Here is a 6553-nt window from a genome sequence, read left to right as displayed (position 1 = left end):
CTTGCTCATTTGGCGTTTAGCAACCATTTCCACACACAGATCTCAAGCTCCTGAGGGGAATAAATCTAGGTTCTAGCTGTTGTATCTGCAGTGCTATGATTGTCATAGCGTAATTCAAAAACCATGCAGCTAGACAGTGATTGTCTCCAAGGATATTGAAACAATTGGATCATATCATTTTAAATGCTTTCAGGTGCATCTTCCTACCCAAGTTATGTTGCCTGGAAGTCTCTACGGCAACTAAAATAGTGAGTTTTTATGCTTCAGAGGAAAGGTAAATTCCCTTTTGACTGGAAAATTAGAATATTTTCTAAGTCTACCACAAGGGGATTGACTGGAATTTCTAAATTTCTTTGTGTTCCCATTAGCAGATGGGGCCTGGCTGAATTAATTATGAAACCAGATGATACCTTATAAGGTATAGGGTAGAGAAAATTCCAGATGCAATGTAAGGAAAAGGGACATTGCATAATCCTTGATGGATTATGAGAAGAAGACTTTGGAAGCAGGGAAACAGATTATGAGACATGTTTGCCTTTACTTCCCCACCCCTGGCCATGGTCCTGGAGCAGATAATTGTTTTAGATAAATCAAGGGAAAATTCAACAGAAAAGAGGCTTTGTTTCACTTCCACATGTGAATGTGGAAGCAGAGAAGACAATACCACCACTTTGCCCTGTGGAGTCAGGGACCCAATGGAAGGTCCAGCCTTACCACAAAGGACTTACCACTGCAGAGCTAGGGAAAATTCCACGTGGCAAATCTGTATGAATAAAATAGATTTTGAGGTAAATGAGTGGTAGATAGTAAGAGGACAATCCAGGACAGAAGCAAGGTGCAACCCCCCCCCCAAAAAAAAAAATAGAGATTATAGTCCAGAGCTGATATGTCAGTCCACGATCATCAACGACCAATATTTCTTTCATCCTACTGCTTCACCACCCACGGCTTTCTTCTATATAACCTTCCAAAGGGCCAGGCCGAGCTGACCTGTCCTCCCCGAGATCGGCCCAGCCGTGGGGCCCAGAACATGGACATGCCAGTTTTGTGTTAAATAAAAGAAAGAGGGGTGAAAAGGCAACAGAGTGAGAATGTGATCTTCTGTCTAATTGGCTCTATGACAGCTAAACATAAGACTTCTCATTATCAAGAAAGAAGGTCAGAAGGGTTCAGAATGGCAATTACCAATGTCTGCAATGTAGGCTGTTTCCTGATACAGAACTCTCATGGTACATTTATCTACCTGTTGTCTTCAAAGAAATTGGCATATTGTAATAGTAACTGTTTACTATTTTCTTAGAGTAAAAATTATGTGTGCTACTAGACATTGGTTACTAAACTGTCCTGCCCTTGAATCAAACGCTCTTTTTTAAAATTATATTTTAGGTTTTGGGGTACATGTGTAGAACATGCAAGATTGTTGCATAGGTACACACATGGCAGTGTAATTTGCTGCCTTCCTCCCCTTCACCTATATCTGGCATTTCTCTCTATGCTCTCTCCCCAATTCCCCACACCCCACTGTCCCTCCTCTATTTCCCCCCAACAGACCCCAGTGTGTGATGCTCCCCTCCCTGTGCCCATGTGTTCTCATTGTTCAACACTCACCTATGAGTGAGAACATGCGGTGTTTGATTTTCTGTTCTTGTGTCAGTTTGCTGAGAATGATGACTTCGAGGTTCATCCATGTCCCTACAAAGGACACGAACTCATCGTTTTTGATGGCTGCATAATATTCCATGGTGTATATGTGCCACATTTTCCCTGTCCAGTCTGTTATCGATGGGCATTTGGGTTGGTTCCAGGTCTTTGCTATTGTAAACAGGGCTGCAACGAACATTCGTGTGCGTGTGTCCTTAAAGTAGAATGATTTATAATCCTTTGGATATATACCCAGTAATGGGATTGCTGGGTCAAATGGAATTTCTATTTCTAGGTCCTTGAGGAATCGCCACACTGTCTTCCACAATGGTTGAACTAATTTACACTCCCACTAACAGTGTAAAAGTGTTCGGATTACTCCACGTCCTCTCTAGCATCTGTTGTCTCCAGATTTTTTAATTACTGCCATTCTAACTGGTGTGAGATGGTATCTCAATGTAGTTTTGATTTGCATTTCTCTAAAGACCAGTGATGATGAGCATTTTTCCATGTTTGTTGTCCTTATGTATGTCTTCTTTTGTAAAGTGTCTGTTCATATCCTTCGCCCACTTTTGAATGGGCTTGTTTGTTTTTTTTCCTTGTAAATCTGTTTTAGTTCTTTGTAGATTCTTGATATCAGCCCTTTGTCAGATGCGAAGATTGCAAAAATTTTTTCCCATTTTGTTGGTTGCTGATTCACTCTAGTGACTGTTTCTTTTGCTGTGCAGAAGCAGGGGAGTTTGATTAGGTCCCATTTGTGTATTTTGGCTTTTGTTGCCAATGCTTCTGGTGTTTTGGTAATGAAGTCCTTGCCTATGCCAATGTCCTGAATGGTTTTGCCTAGATTTTCTTCTAAGGTTTTTATGGTGTTAGGTCTTATGTTTAAGTCTTTAATCCATCTGGAGTTAATTTTAGTGTAAGGTGTCAGGAAGGGGTCTAGTTTCTGCTTTCTGCACATGGCTAGCCAGTTTTCCCAACACCATTTATTAAACAGGGAATCCTTTCCCCATTGCCTGTTTTTGTCAGGTTTGTCAAAGATCAGATGGTTGTATATGTACTGTGTTGTCTCTGAGGCCTCTGTTCTGTTCCATTGGTTTATATTTCTGTTTTGGTACCAGTACCATGCTGTTTTGATTACTGTAGCCTTGTAGTATAGTTTGAATTCCAGTAGTGTGATGCTTCCCACTTTGATCTTTTTGCTTAGAATTGACTTGGCTATGCGGGCTCTCTTTTGGTTTCATATGAAGTTTAAGGTGTTTTTTTCCAGTTTTGTGAAGAAGGTCATTGGGAGCCTGATGGGGACAGTGTTGAATCTGTAAATTACTTTGGGTAGTATGGCCATTTTCATTATATTGATTCTTCCTAACCATGTACATGGAATGTTTCTCCATCTGTTTGTGTCCTCTCTGATTTCATTGAGCAGTGGCTTGTAGTTCTCCTTGAAGAGGTCATTTACCTTCCTTGTTAGTTGTATTCCTAGGTATGTTATTCTCTTTGTAGCAATTGTGAATGGCATTTTGTTCTTGATTTGGCTCTCTTTAAGTCTGTTATTGGTGTATAGGAATACTTGTGATTTTTGCACATTGATTTTGTATCCTGTGACTTTGCTGAAGTTGCTTATCAGTTTCAGAAGATTTTGGGCTGAGACGATGGGGTCTTCTAGTTATACAATCACGTTGTCTGCAAACAGAGACAATTTGACTTTCTCCTTTTTTATTTGAATACCCTTTATTTATTTTTGTTGCCTGATTGCTCTGGCTAGAACTTCCAATACTGTACTGAATAGGAGTGGTGAAAGAGGGCATCCTTGTCTAGTGCCAGATTTCAATGGGAATGCTTCCAGTTTTTGCCCATTCAGTATGATATTGGCTATTGGTTTGTCATAAATAGCTTTTATTATTTTGAGATACATTGCATCAATATCTAATTTATTGAGGGTTTTTAGCATAAAGTGCTGTTGAATTTTGTCAAAGGCCTTCTCTGCATCAATTAAGATAATCATGTGGTTTTTGTCTTTGGTTCTGTTTATGTGGTGAATTACATTTATGGACTTGCGTATGTTGAACCAGCATTGCATCCCCGGGATGAAGCCTACTTGATCATGGTGGATAAGCTTTGTGATGTGCTGTTGCAATCGGCTTCCTAGTATTTTATAGAAGATTTTTGCATCTATGTTCATCATGGATATTGGCCTGAAGTTTTCTTTTCTTGCAGGGTGTCTGCCAGGTTTTGGTATCAGGATGATGTTGGTCTCATAAAATGATTTGGGAAGGATTCCCTCTTTTTGGATTGTTTGGAATAGTTTCAGAAGGAATGGTACCAGCTCCTCTTTGTGTGTCTGGTAGAATTCGGCTGTGAACCCATCTGGACCTGGGCTTTTTTGGGTGGTAGGCTCTTAATTGCTGCCTCAACTTCAGACTTTGTTATTGGTCTATTCAGGGTTTTGACTTCTTCCAGGTTTAGGCTTGGGAGGATGCTAGTGTCTAGGAATTTATCCATTTCTTCCAGGTTTACTAGTTTATGTGCATAGAGTTCTTTGTAATAATCTCTGATGATGGTTTGAATTTCTGTGGAATCTCTGGTCATATCCCCTTTATCGTTTTTTATTGCATCAATTTGATTCTTCTCTCTTTTCCTTTTTAGTAATCTGGTTATTGGTCTGTCTATTTTGTTGATCTTTTAAAAAAACCAGCTCCTGGATTTATTGATTTTTTGAAGGGTTTTTTGTGTCTCCATCTCCTTCAGTTGTGCTCTGATCTTAGTTATTTCTCGTCTTCTGCTAGGTTTTGAGTTTTTTTGATCTTGCTCCTCTAGCTCTTTCAATTTTGTCGATAGGTTGTCTATTTTAGACCTCTCCTTGCTTCTCATGTATCCCAGAGATTCTGGTATGTTGTGTCTTCATTCTTGTTGGTTTCGAAGAACATCTTATTTCTGTCTTCATTTCATTGTTTATCCAGTCAACATTCAAGAGCCAGTTGTTCAGTTTCCATGAAGCTGTGCAATTCTGAGTTGGTTTCTGAATTCTGAGTTCTAACTTGATTGCCCTGTGGTCTGAGAGACCGTTTGTTATGATTTCCATTCTTTTGCATTTGCTGAGGAGTGATTTACTTCCAATTATGTGGTCAATTTTAAGAGTAGGGGTGATGTGGTGCCGAGAAGAATGTATATTCTGTGGATTTGGGGTGGAGAGTTCTGTAAATATCTATTAGGTTTGCTTGATTCAGGTCAGAGTTCAGGTCCTAAATATTCTTGTTAATTTTCTGTCTCATTGATCTGTCTAATATTGACAGTGCGGTGGTAAGGTCTCCCACTATTATTGTGTGGGAGTCTAAGTCTCTTCATAAGTCAATAAGAACTTGCCTTATGTATCTGGGTGCTCCTGTATTGGGTTCATATATATTTAGGATTGTTAGCTCTTCTTGTTGCATTGATCCTTTTACCATTATGTAATGTCCTTTTTTGTCTCTTTTGATCTTTGTTGGTTTAAAGTCTATTTGATCAGAGATGAGAATTGCAACCCCTATTTTTTTTTTCTCTCAATTTGCTTGGTAAATCTTCCTCCATCCCTTTATTTTGAGGCTTTGTGTATCCTTGCATGTGAGATGGGTTTCCTGGATACAGCACATCAATGGGTTTTGGCTTTTTATCCAATTTTCCAGTCTGTGTCTTTTGATTGGGGCATTTAGTCCATTTACATTTAGGGTTAATATTGTTATGTGTGAATTTGATCCTGCCATTTTGATACTAGCTGGCTGTTTTACCCATTAGTTGATGCAGTTTCTTCATTGTGTTGATGCTCTTTATGATTTGGTATGTTTTTGGAGTGGCTGGTACTGGTTGTTCCTTTCTATGTTTATTGCCTCTTTCAGGAGCTCTTGTAAAGCAGGCCTGGTGGTGATGAAATCTCTGAGTACTTGCTTGTTCACAAAGGATTTTATTTGTCCTTCACTTATGTACCTTAGATTGGCTTGATATGAAATTCTGGGTTGAAAGTTCTTTTCTTTAAAGATGTTGAATATTGGCCCCCACTCTCTTCCGACTTGTAGGATTTCTGCTGAGATATCTGCTGTGAGTCTGATGGGCTTCCCTTTGTGAGTAACCTGACCTTTCTCTCTGGCTGCCCTTAGCATTTTCTCTTTCATTTCAACCCTGGTGAATCTGACAATTATGTGCCTTGGTGTTGCTATTCTTGAGGAATATCTTTGTGGGGTTCTCTGTATTTCCTGGACTTGAATATTGGCCTGCCTTGCTAGGTGGGGGAAGTTTTCCTGGATGATATCCTGAAGAGTATTTTCCAGCCTGGATTCGTTCTCTCCATCACATTCAGGTACACCTATCAAACGCAGATTAGGTCTTTTCACATATTCCCATATTTCTTGGAGACTTTGTTCATTCCTTTTTACCCTTTTTTCTCTAATCTTGCCTTCTTGTTTTATTTCATTGAGTTGGTCTTTGACCTCTGATATCCTTTCTTCTGCTTGGTCAATTCAGCTGTTGAAACTTGTGCATGCTTCCCGAAGTTCTCATGGTTGTTTTTTTTTTTTTTTTTCAGCTCCATCAATTCACTTATATTCCTCTCTAAGTCGTCCATTCTCGTTAGCATTTAGTCAAATCTTTTTTCAAGGTTCTTAGTTTCTTTTCATTGGGTTAGAACCTGTTCTTTTAGCTCACAGAAGTTTCTTATTACCCACTTTCTGAAGCCTGATTCTGTCAATTCATCACACTCATTCTCCAACCAGTCTTGTTCCCTTGCTGGTGAGGAGTTGTGAGGCATTCTGGTTTCTGGTGCTTTCATCCTTTTTGCGCTGGTTTCTTCTCATCTTTGTGGATTTATCCACCTGTCGTCTTTGAAGTTGTTGACTTTCAGATTGGGTCTCTGAGTGAATGTCCAGTTTGTTGATGATGAAGTTAT

The sequence above is a fragment of the Saimiri boliviensis genome, chromosome 2 (genome assembly GCF_048565385.1).
Source record: "Saimiri boliviensis isolate mSaiBol1 chromosome 2, mSaiBol1.pri, whole genome shotgun sequence".
Taxonomy (NCBI): Eukaryota; Metazoa; Chordata; class Mammalia; order Primates; family Cebidae; genus Saimiri; species Saimiri boliviensis.
The sequence above is the reverse complement of the archived record's forward strand: the minus strand, read 5'-3'. Positions refer to the sequence as shown.